This window comes from Centrocercus urophasianus, unplaced genomic scaffold (assembly GCF_019232065.1).
Source record: "Centrocercus urophasianus isolate 14NV4802_14NV808 unplaced genomic scaffold, USGS_Curo_1.0 seq_18, whole genome shotgun sequence".
NCBI lineage: Eukaryota > Metazoa > Chordata > Aves > Galliformes > Phasianidae > Centrocercus > Centrocercus urophasianus.
Window position 1 is genome coordinate 7322421 of NW_024884733.1, and position 19445 is coordinate 7341865.

Consider the following 19445-nt stretch of genomic DNA (forward strand, 5'->3'; position numbering starts at 1 on the left):
CAAAAAAAAAAAACAAAAAACAAAAAACACCCATATATTTTCCCCATATATAGAGCATATTCTGGTTTCTTTTTTTTTATTATCAGTTTTGACCAGGTTTTCTTGAATGCCAACTATTTTATCTAAGACTGTCCTTTAATGAGAGCCTGGACAATAACTGATCACTTTGAATTTTATTCCTGGTAATTTTTCTAACCAAGTAGTTGCAGTACATAATGCTTTGTTTAGTACAAGTCTAACAGGCAGACAGAATGCTGGGTTTGCTTTATGCTTTTAAAAAATATATCAGAGATATTCACATGCCATTTTTTTTGTCTGAAGATAGAACAGAAAATTCTTCTACAAAAGAGAAATCTGAAATTTTCTCCAAAGTGAAGTGAGAAACCCAAGAATCTTGCGATTTTTTCTTCTTCCCAGAGGTTAATGAAAAGAACTTGTAGGATATTAACTCACAAGAAAGAGAGAATGTTGTTAAACAGTTCTTAAAATTATATCAACAAAAGCATGACATCCAGCAGGCTTTCATAACCATTAATTTTGTTGGCAACAAAATTGGAGTGAAAAACAAAGAAATGCGGTTTGTATAGGAAGAACTTCCTCTTACTGTGAAAAATAACTGTTACATTGATGGTTTGTTTACATACCTCCTACTTAATTGCACTAATGTTTTCAGTCATTCTGAACAATACTCTTCAAAATTAACAGCGTTGTGGTTTCACCCTGGTAGGCAGCAAAATATCACGCAGCCAGTAACTCACTCCTCCCCAGTGGGAGAGAGAAGAGAACAGAGGGGTAAAAGTGAGAAAAGTTGTGGGTTGATTGACAGATGAAGCAAAAGCTGCACATGAAGCAATGCAAAATAAAGAATTAGTAAAGAATTCGTTCACTACTTTCTATCACCAGGCAAATGTTTAGCTATTTCAGAGAATGAAGGGCTTCCTGAGGTGTAACATTTACCTGGGTAAACAATATTCCTTATGCTTCTTTACCCCTCCTTTCCCTCAGCTTCTCATGCTGAGCATGACATTACAAGGTGTGAAATATCCCTTTGTCAGTTGAAGTCAGCTATTTTCTCTCCTTAGAAATGTATATTGATGCTTTATTTCTCTTATATTGCTCATAATTTTAGCGTTAGTGCCTTTAACGGCTCTTTCAGTGTATCCTATTTGTTGTTGCTCCTGAAACATGTCCCCAGTCTTATTATCCAAAAATAATTTTAAGTTTAATGGGACTACACATCACGTAACCAGTGACTTCACAATGTCTAAACCTTCGAGTGGCGGTTGTGTTCGATGGTGCTTTGTTAGCTGCAGTGCATTTACTGTGGGTCACAGCTTGTTTTTGTTTTAGTAAGTTCAGATTCTATTTTTAACTCCTTGTATATATCCACTTAAGTGCTGCTTTTACTGTTGCCTTTTTGCCTGAAAATACGCAGATGGTATGACTAATTGATATCTGAAGAGGATGCACAGGAAACCATTGTAGTCGGTTGAATCATTACCTTATTTTGCTTTCAGGATGGCAACCTTTTTAAATCAGACTCCCTGTTTGAGGGTACTTGTGAATCTAAGCCAGTGACAGCAATTGAATTCAGTTTGAAGAAACTGAAAAATTAGTCTGTGTTGTTTTGTTTCCTCAATAAACGGTTCTACTGTTTTTTGATGCATCCATAAGTGTGAAAATCTCTGAACTTTTTTAAAGAAATTGTTTTCCCATAGTCTTCAAATAACATTGAATATATTTTTTTTAATTAAAGTAATAAATTTTCAGAAGTGTAGAACTCAGTGAAGCAATTTTCTCAAAATGAGCAATTGAAGTGGTGATATTAATATCAGTTAAAAGCATTTTATTCCTAACACTGTTATGACTATTGATTATTTGACATACTGGCTATGGCTTTTATTCTGGGGAGGGGTTGCTGATGTAAAAGCTGGCATATGTGCTTATGGTAGCTAATATAATCCTACAAAAATTAGATAAAATTTATGCTTCAGCAATCCTTTATTAACATGATTTCAAAGGAAGTTTTTCTGATGTCAATTCAAGCAGCTTTAGTAATATGTGAAGTTATTGTATCGCCATTTAAACCCAAGCAACCAAAATCCATATGCTGTATGTGGATAAGAAGTGACTCATCTTTTTATTGCAGAAAACAGTAAACTTTGCTTTTCTTTTGTATTTTATCTACCTATGTCCATCTTTAAAAATAGTTGGATATTCTAAATTTAAAGCAGAAAAGTCATGGCTGAACTGCAGGTCAGATTTTCCCCTCATTTTACTACATCTGCACAGGGGTATAGAATATGATATTTCCTGAAAACTTAATTGCCATTTCTGGATTTACATTAGCAACAGAATGATGAAATGGTGATTTATTTTTTTGTTTGTTTGTTTGTTTATTTTTGGTAGTGGTTTATCTTGGTATTCCTCAGGTTATAGTATATGTATAAAATGAAATAGACACTGCTGTGTTTCTACACTGGAATCTCATTGTCAGTTTATTGTAGTATCCTTAGGGATACCAGCACTTTAACAAAAAGTGACAGGTACATTTTGGTGTGTGTGATAATTTAGTGATGTAGCTCAGTGAGGTATGCAAATAAAGCATTCACTCTAATAATAGGAAGAGTTCTGACCTGCAACCCAAAATATGGCTAGGGACTGTGCAGTTACGTGTTGTGAGGGAAAAGTGACTGGAAGTTCCTGTCAAAATGTTTCCTTCTGTTCAGAGATCTTCCAACCGACATAGAGAATGTTGGAGTCTTTCTTTCTAGGTTGCACTGAAATAATTCCATAACATGTTTTCATTAAGCTTCTTGTGGGCAATACCAGCCAAAGAATTGGAGAAAGGACAATAAATAACTTAGAGATTTCTAATTGACAGGAGCCAAAGTTATAACTTAGAGTCACCTGGAATAAGAACAAGATTTAGTTTTTATTTGGAGGAATAATTCCACGCAAAAAGCATTTTGATCTCCACAGTGTCCTCTCGTGCTCATACAACGTAAACTGCATGTGGGTGAAATGTAGGAAGGAGTGTGTGTGCAACAGTAAGGCTCTTTTGAAGGCAAATAAAACATTTTTTTTCTCTAGCTATATATTATTCTAATTTCATTTTATATTGCCTTATAGAGCTTTCTGTGAACTTCAGTCTTTCCAAATAATTCTCCAACTATTCATCAGTGTGGGAGTGCAAGGCGTGCTCTATGAATGATCTTATACTTCTGCAAACAGCCCCTTCTGAAGAGACATCTGAGAGAGCACAGACAAAGAGAGTTAGGTGTGATTCTTAAAGGATAGTTCCAGTAAGTAAAGAAATTTTCTCTATAGATAATATTTCTAAAGCTCTTCTGAGAATTATTTATTTACCCATAAGATTTGCTGTAGAATACATAACACCAAATTAAAAACAAAAGTATTTCTGAATTTTTCTGAATACATTGAGGATCAGAAACCTGGATCCTTTATGGAAAAAATCACAAGCTCATACAGTGCTTACTCTCAGCAAAGATTTCTAAAACCCCTGGGAATGTTTTCAGTTTTAGAACAAATATGTTACTTAAAAAAGTTGTAAGTGTTATGGCCTTGTCTAATCATGCTGTTCAAGTTAGCTACATATAACATTTTGTATAAGAGTGGTTTGTGCTCAGGTATCTGCCTAGTTCAGGGCCTCAAAGCATCTTAAGTACTCAAGAACCATGCTATACCTGCATGTATCTCCAGCTTTTTCCTGAATGAAATGCTTTTGTTCTTTGAACGCATTTAATATGAAGAGAGATAAAAATCTGAATTAAAATATTTGTTCACATATTTTGATTTACCAACCTGTCTTCCTTTTCCATCTGTTTAAAGAGTTAGGTATTTCTTAGATCGTCACTGCTCACCTGGTCAATCTGTCCATCCTTCTAAATAATAAAGAATAAATCTGTGACTATACACGGCTTACAGTATGAGGCTTAGAAGAATAAGAAGCCATTTCTTGTTATTCTAAAATTTCTGTGGGTTTGTTTTTACTACTTACGCTATACAGAGACTAGGAGAAAATTCTTACAACTGTCAAGTGCATGTGTTGAATGAAATCAGATTGCAGATAACTTCTGTTCTGAAACGTTGGGCATAAGCATCTTTGAGAAGCTGATTTCTTTAAATATTAGAGGAACTTATTTTCCACCTTTATGTGTTTATTATATTTGATTACATGTTAGAATTGTGTTATTGTGCTCTTATTGCACTCTGAACAGATATGATTTGTATTTTAAGGTACTTGAATGTACTTTAGAGTGCATTAAAAGAGGAAACATTGTTTGGAAGGTATTGAATTTGCTGAAAAAAACATGGCTGGTAACTAAAATAGTGTATTCAGTGCACATACAAAGAATAAATTAGAGTTCTGTGTATGCCATTTATCCAGAGCCAAATATACTTGAAATTGACATTAGCAAAGGACCTAAGTAATGAATATGAACACAATTTTTTCAATCTGCATTAATTTAACAGAAAAAGTAACCATTCCTAAACTTTCATGCAGAGAAAGCCAGAACTTTTACACAGTTCTTTTTATTTTTTTTTCCATTATCATACTTAAATATGTAAATTATACATTTTTATGTATGTTCATGCTTATATTTATGGCACGGATATGATAGAGTTCATGAATCTGGTTAATATAGTATTCCAATAACAACAGTGATATGCATTCAGCAAATCACCTGATGTTTGAGCAGAAAATAACAATTAGTTTCTGTGTTTTTCATCTTCTTCACTTGGACAGGTCCTTGCTGTTTCACTAGAGTTGAAAATAGTTGTATGCTTTTCCCAAAGTGAGGAAACTGAAGCCAGCTCAGAACATACTTTTTTTACAATACTCTGTGTGAAGAGTGACAATGTGCTTTTCAGTTAGCCTTAAAAAGTAACAAGGCATAAAGCATGGTCCCACAGACTGCTGTGTGCTTTGTACTGCACTTACTTTCATTCATCATGCATTTTTATAGTGTATAGAATATAGTGTCACTTAAAATCGTCAGTAATCTTAGAACATATTTCTTCTTCAGAAGATTTGCGTCAAGGATTTCCAAACCGTTTCTACCTCTTTTGTTCTTGGAGCTCCAGTAAGTTTCCTTAAGATGCCCATGCTTATTTCTCTAAACTATTAATCAAGAACATTTGTATTCAGTTATATAGGTAGATAATTTTGGTTGCTGAAATCCATTCATTAAATACGATGAGAACTTTAACAGTAATTACACTCTTGATGTTAATGTACTATTCTCCAAGTAAAAATAGAGCATTTGTGTTTGGTAGATGTTCAAGTAATTTCATTATCAAGAAAAATAATCGGATTGGCATTGACAACTTCCCTAATTGCAGTGCTTGACAGAAAGCCAATGCTAATTGGAATTATATATATTTAAAAATATTGCAGTTTGTAATCAGTATAACATGCTTCAGTTGAAACTATTTGAATAACTACTAGGTTGCACTTCAAATTTTGTGTTTATAATGAAAGGGGAGTTGTCTGTCACTTGTGAAATTTGAGCTTGATATTGTAAATATATCTTTCTGAAACAGCATTTTCAGATAGGTACTCTTCTACGTGAAGGAATTTTATGAGAAGAGAATTCTGTTTATAAATATTTTAATTGCATTTTTAAAGAATTCACTATTGCTTTTACTATCTATTTCTTAATTAAAACTAAGCAAGCTTAGCACAGACTTATAGCTATGTTTTCCCAAAATTACTTCCTAAAACTTTGGCATTATGTACTTTAAGATCTTCTTCAATGTCTCTCTCAGCTAAATTATATGGTTGAATATAAAGAAGATACCACTAATCTTTAGCATGTGCTATCTAGGGAGCTGTTGGAAACATTCATTGTCTTTCCCTTAACACCTCTAGTTTTGAAAAGAACTGAGAAAGGCTGAGAGGCTGAAACTTACTCTCCTGTCTCTCTACTCCCCTTTCATGAGAACCCCCATGCCGAACTGCATCCAGCTCTGGCACCTGGACAAGGGTCTGTTGGAGTGGGTCCAAAGAAGACAACAAAGATGATTGGGGGCTGGAGCATCGCTCCTGTGAAGTAAGGCTGAGAGAGATTGGGTTGTTCAGCTTGGAGAAGAGCATGTTCTGAGAGCATCTTGTAGCAGCCTTCCGGTTCCTAAAGAGTACTATATGAGGGGTGTATAGGAAAGTTGGGAGACACTATTTATCAGGGAGTGTATAGATAGCACAAGAGGTAATGGTTTTAAAACAAATGAGATTAGATATTAGTAAGAAATTTTTTACTTGGAGGGTAGTGAGGAACTAGAACGGGCTGCCCATAAAAGTTGTGGATGTGGATTTCTGGGAGTGTTCAAGATTATGTCGGATGGAGCTTTGGGCAGCCTGGACTAGTGGTGTGTGTCCCCATTCATGATACGATGTTGGAAATTAGATAAGCTCTAATATCCCTTCCAACCCCAAATCGCTTTTTAATTCTGTGTTCTGAAGGGGACACCAGAAAATTCAATATCTGACAAAAAAAAAAAAAAGCATTCAAGCATTTTTCTCTATAAAATGACTGTGCAATCATACTGATTTCAGAGTGACTGCTTTGATATGTAAGTTACTTAAGTTACTTAAGAAGGTAAATCAAAACCAATTGATTCCTAACAACTTTTAAAATATGTCTGCTTATGGAGGAAGTGATAGGAAAGCCAGGAAATGCAGACTGGTGTGCATATTACTGTTTAAGTCAGAGTAATGGTAGCAGCATTTATTCAAGTTATACTGTCAACGTTCAAAAACTTTGCAACTCTTGAGAAAGTTCACATCCAGATTTTGAATTTTTCATGAACACACTGCTGCATCCAAAAATGTAATTCTTCGCTCTAGAGATTTAGATTCACTTCTGCTGTAAATGACTCTGGGAAGTGAGTATTTTGTGTGGCCATATGAATGTACAGCATCTAGCAGTAAAATTCCCTGAGTTACAAATTAGTAAAGATTGAAAAGAGCTATAACGTGCTCTCAGTGTTCTTGTAGACGAGTCTATTGATAGTGTCCAAATGTTGGGCTAGCTAATAGTTCAGTTAAGTCCAAAATTGTCCAAAAGCTCTACTTTTACAGTAATTGTCACAGAAACAAATTACATCTTTCCAGCCACAAGTGAATTCTTTGTGTTCTTCTGTCATCAAATAGAATGACCTATGTTGACTTCCTACTTTGCATAGCTGGAGGACATGTATTATATTTTCTTTGTCCTTATTTCTTCTGCATTGCTGCAGTTATAAACAATGCACAGATTTAGAACTCCTCCAGGGGGTTACAGAGTAGCTTTGCATTTTGTACTACCATTCGTAGTAGTAATAACAGTAGAGAACTGATTTCCTCAGCATCAGTGTGTATGTGGCATACTCAGTGTCAACTTAGAATTGGATTGTTATTTTGAAATGTCTTTTCTTTTTAATTTGGAATTTAGAACTCCAAATGCAGAAAAAGAGACAATAAGAAGGGAGAAACAAATGCAAAAAGAACCACAGGGAGAGTATGGCTTGATCAAAGAGTTCTGAATAGGCAAAAAAGATTTCATTGTTTGGAGTAAAAAATCCAAATTCCATGCTTTACATGTGACATAAGATTTATTTTCAAAACTGTATCGATGACCTTTATAGAAAGAAGAGATCTAATGATACCTGCAACATTTTCATTACTTACCCAGTGCATAATTTGAAGTAACTGTTAAGCATGTATGTTTTGCCTAAGTCTATTGTTAATAGTGAAGTTTGTTTTAGTACTGAGTTGATGTTACCTCCCGTAAGAATGTGGGCAATAATGCAATTAATTTGCTTGAAATGTCATTTAGTCACTTTTGGATCTCTTCATGTTCCACTGGGGTGGTCTTTTCAACTGATAATTTTCTCAGAAATACCAAACAATTGTGGAGAATTTGAATCTATATCATAAATCCTCTAAAATAACATAATCTGAAGGGAATGTTCTAGCAGCATCTATATGCATAAAGAACTTAGTTTTATATTTCCAGCTCTTCACATAATGCTCAGTAAAAAAAAAATCTGCTTCCACTGCATTTCTATAAGTCTGATGCAGTTAAATTTTACCATTAGACCTTTTTACCAAATACTAGCATTCTTCTATCCTTTTACAAAACAAGTGATTTATTCTTTCCTCAGCTCCATAACCTTCAGTGAAGCTGAAAATTGGTTCAGCTCCATTTATCTCAATAATATTACACCTACTTAGCCTAGCAGACTTTAATGAGTGTGTCTATGAGATACACTTCTACCCAGCATAGATTCTTCTTCTTCCACTGTGTCAGTGATTTATTTAAAAGAAAGTAAATGGTCAGGAATGCAATTTCAGTCATATGAAATAGTGAAGCTGTTTGCTTGATACTGTTTATTCACACACTTACACTGAAAGCACTGACAATGGAAAAGTTTGTCAGAAGCAATAATCAATGCACGGCAAAGGAAGTGGCTTAACAACAGTGAAGCCACTTTGGTAGGAATTCTGCATTTAGCTCCTAGAATATTTATTCATATCAAAGCTGAGCCATTGCTTTTTATTGTGTGTCTGTTTAATATAATACAGGTGTTATATATAGTGCATATAATGTTACTGTTACATGTGTGTTTCAGGCAACTATATGTATGACTGCTGTACTGTATTCTCATGTTTCTTCTCAATAAATAGGTTTTTTTCAGTTCTAAATGACTCATCTGCATTTTGCAAATTGGTAGTTCAGAAGAGCTGTTTGTAGTGATAGACAAAAGAGCTGTCCATAGTGATAGACAAGTAGCCATTTTTCAAACAGGAAAAATAGTTCAAAGACGTGTTTTAGTGATTTTTAATAATTCATTACGTTCTTACTGCAACTATTTTTAAAACACAGCTAAATGCTAAGAATAGGGCTTTATCTTTCATTGATAAGTAGTTTATTGTGTTATGGCAAATAAAAAACGTCTGTTCTGCTATTTTCTAGATTTCCTGTTGTTAAAAGACAGCTGCACAACTGCAGAAATTGCTAGAAATGTCACTTGGAATTTTGGAACGCTAGAAAACACAGATGAATGAACTGAAATGGTGACAAATGTCAGATAGAAGTCTTTGCTTTTACTATTCTATCTGATCAGATCTCTTAAAAATGCAATTATCAACCGTAATAGATTTAAAAATTTAGATTAGGAAAATGAATTTTATTAGACATATAGTATTCACTTAATCACAGTGAACATGTTTTACAAGCTTAAGAACAAAATGAAGAAAGTATACACTTGAATCTGGTAAGACAGCTATTATTATTATCTTTGGTAATAACTGTTTGAAGAATATACTAGCAGAGACTATTTCAGTTTTTGCAATATATTTTTCTCTATAAGCAACAAATGAGTAATCTGTAGAGAAAGGTCTAGTTCACATGGGTATGCAAAGGACTACAAGTACAGAGAAATGTCATTTGACATTTTTTCCAAGTATTTGAAGTTTGAACCAAGCGTGCAAACCCACTAAGGACTTAATAAATCATTGTGCTGCACATGCATGCCACTGGGGGAAGGTTGGTTCATGCACAGGCAGCTTACGCTGATGGCAGTCGGAGGGGAGAGATTGAGATTGAGAAGAGCAGTGCTCTGAAACACGTTATTCTCAATGTAGATACAGCTCTTCCTTTCTTGCTTGCTACTTTCAGTCATACATTTGACTCATTCATTCATGAAGTAATTTTAATTATACGTGCACTGTCACTTCATTCATGAGCTTTAGGTATCTGCCACAATGTGTTCCCATCTTAAAGGAAATTAACTTCTATACACTAACAAATTTCATTTTATAGACCATCAGAAATCATTTGCAAGATCTACTGCACAGGAAGAATAAGTAAGAATAAAGATGCATAGATGCACTATATGTTTGACAAAAATGAATTTGTTCTTCCAATGCCAAGCCTCCAAAATCCTCTTTGACTTCACAGCCAGTTTTTATGGATTGCAGACAAAATTCTTACGCAAAATATAAGTAGATTTTATGTTCTGTGATTTGCAATTTGTATTTGCAGGGAAAAACAGGGGAAATGATTTATATGCTTCAGCTCCTTACTGGGAAGATTAGTTTTCTTTTTCCAATGAAAAGAATTAAGAAGTAAAAACATTTCTTCCTGTTTGTAACTATGGGGAAGAAAATAGACATTTTCTGTTTGGAATAGGATCAAGTCCATTGTGGGGTGAAGCATGTTTACCCACTCTGAGTAAACAGGGGACCAAATGTTCTGATGGTGTTCAGTTATAAAGACAAGGAACAGTACAAGGGGAAATAGTTTCAAACTTAGATGTCAGATTTATGTTGGACATAAGGAAAAAAAAAAATCATATTCAGTGAGGGTGCTAAGGCTCTGGCACAGGCTGGCCAGAGAGGCAGTGGGTGCCATATTCCTGGAGACACTCAAGGTGAGGCTGGACCAGGTTCTGAGCAACCTGACTGAGCTGTGGGTGTCCCTGTTCATTGCAAGGCAGTGGGACAAGATGATCTTTAAAGGTTCCTTCCAACTCTAAGGATTGTGATTCTGTGGTTCTATGAGAAATAGTATTTCTTGCTTTAGGAAAGTTTGCGTCTTACTTCGTTGAAGGGTTGATTATATTAATATGTTTAGTTTTCACCAGAGTATGTAATAAGGTTAGTTGTTTCATGATAGAACTTCGGTCTACCCAGTGGAAGATTTGGATGATTTTCAAGTGGCTGTTTTTGATGGGTTATTGGAGAATACTGTTAAAAATCTGTTTTGTCCTGATAACGGTTCAGATCAATAAATAATACTCTAAGATGTGATTTGGGTAGGTAGTAGGAAAGAAGCAGCAGCTCTGAATGTATTTTGCTGCAGATTTACATGCTTCTAAAAAATACATATTTCTGTGATTTTGCTACAGCCTGAGGGCATGCACTCAAACTGTGGTTTAGTAAGTGTATGATAACCAGGTTTAGCCTTGGTAATAGAGTGATGTACATTTTGCAGTTGTTCATGGGCTGATGGAATCAGATATGTTGTAAGTGCTACAGAATTGCTCTCAGTTTGTACAGCTAGATTCAAGTTAATTGTCCAAGTTCAAATTTATATTACTCATGTCTGCTCTTAACAAAAAATTTACTTAAAATTTGCTTGAAATCAGTGGAATTCAGAACGGCTTTGTGAATGTTTTTAAACCATGTGAGTTATTAAGCGATTTTAAACCTTGTAATGACAAGCTGAGTTAGATTTAGGGATATTCTTCTATTTTATCTAAGTGTTCTAAAAATAATACCTTTAGGCTGAGTCAACTTGAAGTACATGTTTCCTTGTGATGTTATAAAAGTATTGAGCAGAAGAAACCAGTGCTAACATTTGAGCCTGAACTTCTGAGCAGCTTTCTTGAAAGCTTCAGTCTTTATGGATCTGTCTTAAACACATTTAAGACTGTTCTCAAGCAGCAGTGGATTAATATTTACTTTGTAAAGATAGCACAGAAGACTGTTTCATACTGTCTATTTTAAGAACTGATTTTATTAAGGAGAGATTTTTGACTACCAGTGGTATTTTAATTTAAAAACTAATTGTTTTTGCCCAAGGAAAAAGAAGATAAACAGTCAGACCTGCTGGTTCTGCCATTGCCACGTTGCACAAGAAATTCTTGGAATGCAGTTTAGTCAAATGACAAAAAATAGAAGATAGAAGTAGGACTGGTAAGTCATTGAACTTAATCTTTGAGATTAAAGAATTAATGAATTAATTTTTGGCTTAAAAAAAAAAATAATTGGATACATGAAATCTGACCTTGATTCAGTTCAAATACTGATAGTCATATTCCTGATTTTCTGGGGTATTACTACTTAATTGCTGAGCTTATACAAATTTTTTTGGTGTTGTTAAACACAACTGTTGTTCTTGATATATTCAGGAGCTTGCTACTATTTGTTTGTTTTAAGATCTTGTTTCAATAAATAAAATCCATATATAATGACAAGTATGTCTAGATTTTTTCTAAAATTATCTACTCTACCAACGTATTGTAAAGATGTACCTTAATTTTAATGAGGATGATTTATCTGTTCAGGAACATACGGCATGAGCAGTGCATCACAATATAGGTTACTATAGTAACACTTCTGTAGTTTTAGGCTCATATTCCACTATACCTTATTTTCTTTTTCAAGGGCTCTTTGTGAACACTTTTAAATTAGCTTATCACTTGAAAACACTTGCGAGGGACTTTTTACCACAATATTATTTAATATCGTTGTTATGGCAACAATATATTTCACTTGAAATTTTACCTGTGAAAAGACAGTGGCTCTGTCTCAAGCAAATAAGGAATGGAAAAAAAAGTTCATTTCTATTTCTACAAACATGGAACCATGTAACAATAGTGATTTAGCATGAAGCATAAAAAGCACCTACTGATGGGTTTGAGCTATTTTCCTCAGACTTTATTAACTAACACAAGGAAAATCTTTGGAGCAATAAGACTGATGGCACGTTGCTCTTCGAAGATTGATGCTGAGGTGATCAGTTAAAGTGAGTTACATTGAGACAAAATAGCATAATGAAGAGTAAAGTACATTTCAAAGAGTATGTAGAAGTCTATTAGCAAATGGAGCCATGAGAAAGACTGAAGTTGGAATGAAGTAACGTCTGTATTCAAAAGGATTACTGGTTTGGCTGGCACTTGGAAAAACTATAACAAGAAAAAGTCTTCCTGCAAGAGTTTTATATTCTAACTATGTAATGCGAACAAGTACGCAGTGCAGGAAGTATCTTAATTTTGCATACAGAAGATTCCTTATTTTGATCCTGCCTTAATAGGAAGATCGTGAAAACAAGAGTCTATGAGTTATCTGGAAATCACAGTAGGGATTCTGATACTTTTTTCTACAGATTGTTAGGAGCATGCAGAAGTTCATATCAAAAGTCCTTCTGGGGGAAAATAAGAAATGATCCTGTAAAGAGCAACTCTCATGTCCTTGTTCTATCCTGTCTATACATATATTACACTACAACACTACAACAGTGTACACAATCCTCCATTCAGTTGACTTAAATATAATTACAGCCTGAGATTAAGGTGAGTTTTTGTATATGACAGCGGAAAGGTAACTGTATGTGCAGATATATTCATGCAATGTCATCACTGTTCAGGTTGGTATGGAAATTTAGCTTGTAGTTTTTTAGATAACAGATGTTTTAAATAATTTCATGACTGTTATTTATGTTGGTCAACTTGAAATGTGTAGCTCACATTAAAATTACCATTACAATACAAGTGCCCTGTCATGGTTTAAGAAATCATGGTAGGCATTACAGCCTACAGTCATATTAAGAATTATTTACATTCGTTCTTCTGAGTAATGAATAAACATCTATATCCAATTTTTTTTTTTTTTTATTAAAATGAACAGAACAGCAATATTAAGCACAATGTAGTATTTCTTAGTGTGAGAAGTATAATAAAATACTTCTGTAATTACTCCTAGCATATATCAGAGTATTACAAACTAAGCTTTTGGAATCCTTACTCTGAGAAATTAATAATTACTTGTAAATTGAGTCTGTGATCTGAAAAAATACTGTCTTCACCATTAAACGGCTTCTAAATAGATACTGAAATTTTGCTAAAACTTAACTTCTTGTACCAGTAAGTGGCACAAGAGTCTACTGCTTCTACATCTGCTGAGCAAAGTGCTTATTGAAACCTGCAATAATTCAAGTTTTATGATTGTACAGCCAATCTTTTTATTAAAGACACGCATATAGCTGTCTTTATAAAAGGTTGATAGTAGAATCAGTAATAAATAGCCGTGTGTAAGATCAAGAGTTATTTACTACAAAAGCTATGTTAGTAGTTCATATTTTAAGTAGAGTTGAAGTTCTGTATTTACATCATGAAAATAAATTCAACACTGAAGAACACAGTAAACATAATGGATAAATCATTCATGGGTAGACCTAGAGTCTATATGCATTTGTGCAGTGCTGTGATGTCACCTGAGGAGCAGCTCCACGAATTTTTGATAATTGGATGCACTTGCAGGTGTTACTGAATGCATTGCTTTGGGTCTTCATAAATAGATAATTTTGTGCAAACCCTCTCCTAGTTTTGATGCTGCAAATGTGAGTACTCCAGTAATGGGATTCGTTTTGAAAATAAAGTAGGCACATATAAAATATTGTATATTGTATATTATAATATATTGTTAGACACTTATTTTAACAATACTATGTACTGAAAGTTACAAGCCCAGTTTATAATCTTTCAAGGTTATGCTACCATTTTTTGGTGATGAGATAGATTGAAAATATTCCTGAGACATATCCAGTAGGCAAGAGAGGGGTTTTAATGCATAAAACATCTGAGGCTTAGTTCTGCATGATACTGATTTGTTTATCTATAAAACTGTGCTTTTAGTTAGTTAGGTCAAATGCGTGCTAGCCTCTAGGATCAAGCAAGAAGATCTTGGAGAACTGCAGGTATTAATTTCTGCACAACAACTACTTCAGTGTGTGTTATCAGGTTGTGAATATCTGTTCAGATTTCATGCTATTCAACAAAGCAGATAAACACTTCATTTGTACCTGGTTAATTAGTTAGTTTTATTTTAAAAGAATAAGAATAAGCAATGAAATAATTGCTTGCAGTTTTTGCTGAGCAGATATTTTTTTAGTGTCAGATAGATTACATATTTTATTATTTTGTAATCTTAAGGCTTCTCTTAAACTATGTCTTATCCTATATGGGCTCTGCATCCAGCAGAACTTGTTTTAGTTAGTATTAAAAGGTTAGAACCAAGAGATCTTTTGTAGATCTATCTGGGGTACCCAGGTGAGGTATAGTGGGGGCGACTGCGCCCATGTTGGAACTAGATGATAATTAAGGTCCCATCAGATCTAACCCATTTTATCATTCTATGATCTCTGATAAGTCCAAACAATTCATCTTCCTTCCTCTTTGCAGGAAAAGGAGTTAGTAGATTTTACCATGAACATTTTTTTTATTGCAAAATTAGAGGATGTGTCTTCAGTTTGAAATCCTTCCAGGGTATTGTTAGAAGTGCAGTCTGAATCTGGTTGACTACTCAGTTACTGTTGGATCCTTAGGCCAGTTTTACAACCTATCTTGAATACTTGTACAGGACAGGGATGGAAATTAGATGATCTTCAAGGTCCTTTCCAACTCGAGCCACTCTACAATACAAGGATTTTTCCCAAAAGCAAGGAATAATTAGCATCAGCATATCTGTGTAAGCTGTTGCGGACTCCTCAACACCTACTGTTTGACTGAGCCAGCAAAGGCTTCATACTTTTATCCAGGGAACTTCTGCTAAGAATAACCTTCCATCATGCGTGGCCTTCATTATAAAACAGGAAATGTCTGATTTGCAATAAACTGTGTTCTTGCATTTGATATTCAGAGGAAGAAAAATATTTTTTGTGGAGAGAATATAAATGTTCAAAACACAGCATAGTAAGGATTTGTATAGCAAACCTTTTTCATAGTGATTTGCCATACCAAATATTGAATTAAATAGAGGTGAAATACTATTATTCATTCAAACTGGTTTTGTTAGAATAATTAAACTGTGTCAAAAAGATTTCTCTGCACTCTGTTTCCAAAATAAAGTGTAGATTTATGAGGGATTCTTTCAAAAAGCTTGGGTTCAATTTTTAGGGGTCACTGAGGAACTCTGGACTTTGACTTCTACACTGGAACGTGGAAAAAACTGATGTAAACTGTATGATATTCACTGTGCTCAGTGAATGGCAGTAACTGACAGCAGTTTATATAAAGAAAATAAAAACAGAAAGAAAAAATAAGTAGGATAACATGAGAAAACAAACAAGGCTTTCTGAGATAATGTCAAGTCTTCTGCTCAGCAAAGCAACTAGTTGCCTGCTGCTGTTACTGTTTTTCCAGTAATGTATTGCTTAAAAATTTTCACTTTCAAGCTCTGAATGTTTATCATCTCTGGGCAGTGAGACTCCATGTAAACTGAAGCTGACCATGGTGTGAATTACTGTTACACTAGCAGCAGTCTCTGCTCTTTAGCAGCTGTACTGCAGCACACAGCACCACATGTTGCCCTGCTGCTCAATAGAGACTTCATGGAATCTCTTATTTCTCATAATACTTCAAAATTACTTCGAACTCCTATGACATTAACCCGAGTGCTCACTCCAGTTGCATGCTGATTTGTTGACCTCGCCGGTTATTACCAAAGCAGCATTGTAATTTCTACTGTAGCACTATTGTAATTTCTACTGTATGAGAAATACTGAGTTGCGAGATACCTTTAGTCTTTCGTGACTCAGACATTAAATGTATGCTTTGACTGTTTGACCTGGATACTCAATGGCTCTCACCATCAAATATTTGGAATTCACTAAGAATTTATTAGACTGAAAATAGACAGCTCTGAACACTGAGTGCAAAAGTTTCTCATCCTTTTATATTTGCTTGACTTGATTATTGAAAGCTGTGATAAGCTCAGGTTGCACTGCACCACAGAAAACACCTATATTCTCTTGAACTGACCATGAAAAAGCAAACCTATTCTGTTCAAGTTCCTGCCAGTAAAAGCCACGCCACTGGCAGTGTAGTCAGCAGCTATGTTTCCTCCTCACCTGCCCTGTATGTGGTCATGAGTTTATGTGGCCGCATATTCATTAAAATCAGTCCGCTGGTCTGTCCGACATCTGGAAGGGGATTGAAACTACCCATTAGGAATATGGGTTGCAATTAGATAAGATTAAATTTAGTGTGAAGCTGAACTCTTGGTCTATGTTGTAGCAATGTGTTCTACCTCAACAACCATAATAATTTGCTTGACTATGCAATAAATTAAATTTACAGGTGCTGCGCTGTAGGTAAGACTTATGGTCATTACTCAAGTTTTGCGTTAGCTGCAAGTTTAATCAAATTTGAATGCATATAGCTTGTCAGAGATCAAAACAGAAAGTTCCTAGGAAATTAGGTACTGCCAAATTGTCACGACGCTGAGTTTCTCTGTTAAGAGTATGTATGCAAGATATAAAGGAAAACAGCTCTTGTATAAAACATTGCTGTGTATTCTGTGTTCTGTTCCTTAAGTGCAGAATTACTGGCAAGTATGAGCTAACAGGGCTGCATTGGAAAAGAACATTTGAAGTAACCTATTATTCAAATCTCTCTGAAATCACTATGACCCATCTTATCAATTCTTTGATTTTAAAAAAGGGTAAGACAACTTCTTTTTTCTTTTTTGTCAGATAGTTTTGTGGTGTATGCGATTATATTCCATCCAGTTTTATCATTAAAGAGTGAATTACTTGGTCAGAAAACCATGTGTCAGCTGTGAGAGCAACTATTATATAACTCTTCAAGATACTGAGTTTGTAAAACAAAATATTTGCATGCAGTGATATTTTGCATGCACTCAATGACATTAAACTGGGAAGAAAATGGAAAATTCTGGATGTAGCACTTAGTGGCAGTTTGTTTGAAGAGCTGCACATCCTAGAAGCATGGACATTTGTCTGCCTGTACAAATGGTGCTTTTGAAAATAGGCTTCAAGTCTTATTTGAACACATTTTTAGTACCTTTGCTTGCGGTTAGATAATAGAGGAAATGTTTCAAGTACTGTTGTTCAGAAGTGGACAGCAATAAAGAAATCTCTGCATTGCAGGAGCATAATGTGGTGCAGAGATAAAATATGTTATGACTTTTACCTTTTTCTTCAGTCTTTTTCTCCTGACAAGTTTGTTTTCTGCCTGTACACAAACTTGTTTCTGCAGCAGAGAGGAGAGCAGTCAGGCAGCTCTTTAGTTGCTTCACCATCTGTTTCTCAGCTCTTTTTTCAAAATCCTTGCTCAGAAGCCCATAAACTGTGTTGTCTTCTGGACACAGGTGAGGATATTGAGGCCTTTTCTATTATGCTACTCTTTCTTTGTGCTTGTAATTTGTTTGCTGTAATTATGATTGAATTAATCCTCAGCAGAGGCAGAAGTACCAGTGTGCATCAGAAAGGATAGAGATTGCCAAAGTCTGAATAAAAAATGAATGTATGTACTCTTGTTTTAAATACTGATTGAGGTCAGTTGCATCATTAATTAAGAAAAGGATGTCAACTCACTAAATTCATTACTTATATTTAATCTGACCAATCGCAAAAAAGAAGCCATGAGTGACTTGTTGAAAGGAGCAGATTTCTTAAGCTTCTTCTTTTGAAATAGCTATCAACTTTGGCTTTATTGATTGCCTTGCATTTTTAGAAATTTCTTTAGGAGTCTATTTTTAGGATCTTCTTTTCAGAATTTGTCACTAATTCTAGCCTGCAATTCATTTTTTTTTCTTCAAAACAAAATCTGACATAGGCAGCTTCTCTGGCCTGTTCTGTGTCCTTATGTAATCTTTAGGCTTATTCTGTGCTGTACACAATGAAAACTTCTTAAGTATCTTTGCTGCATTTTCAGCACTGTCTGTCCATAAGGGAACGTGTAAGCACTGTGGGCCAATGCTTTAATTCAAAACATACAGAAAATGAAAGTAAAAAAAATCATACCAGAAAGGATTCCATTGTTGGATAATCTTTAAAAGAATAGAAGTGTTCAAATGCACATATGATAAGAATCTATATGGGACTCTACCACTTCCTGTTGAATAAACAAGATTCTGTGGGAAATTTTTTCCTAATCTGAAGCAGTGCTCTGATGTCTTTACGATGCTGATTATTGAAACGTGGAAAGGAGAAGAATGATATCACGGTACTTTAAAAGGGCGAGAGATCTTTTTGCTTTTAGTCACACACAATACTCATGATTGCAGAGAGATACGTTACCATTTTCAGCCATGAGATCTCTACTTACGAACCCACATTGCATAAAGTGTGGGACTACAAGATTTTGGCTTGTCTGGGCTGCACTGAGTGAAGAAGAATTATACTGGGCTGTCTATAAAATATATAATAATGTGTGTAAGTAACAAAACTTATGTTTTTATGTATTTTTTTAAATGTAAGAACAGATCAACAAAAACATAAAAGTAATGGGATCTGGACAGGCTGGAGAGCTGGGCTGAAGCCAATGGGATGAGTTTCAACAAGGCCAAATGCCGGGTCCTGTACTTTGGCTACAACAACCCCAGGCGACGCCACAGGCTTGGGGCGGTGTGGCTGGAGGACTGCGTAGAGGAAATGGACCTGGGGGTATTGATTGATGCTCGGCTGAACATGAGTCGACAGCGTGCCCAGGTGGCCAAGAAGGCCAGTGGCATCCTGGCTTGCATCAGAAACAGTGTTGCAAGTAGGAGCAGAGAGGTGATTGTTCCCCTGTATTCAGCACTGGTGAGGCTGCACCTCGAGTACTGTGTCCAGTTTTGGGGCCCCTCACTGCAAGAAAGATATTGAGGCCCTGGAACGTGTTCAAAGGAGGGCAACAAAGCTGGTGAGGGG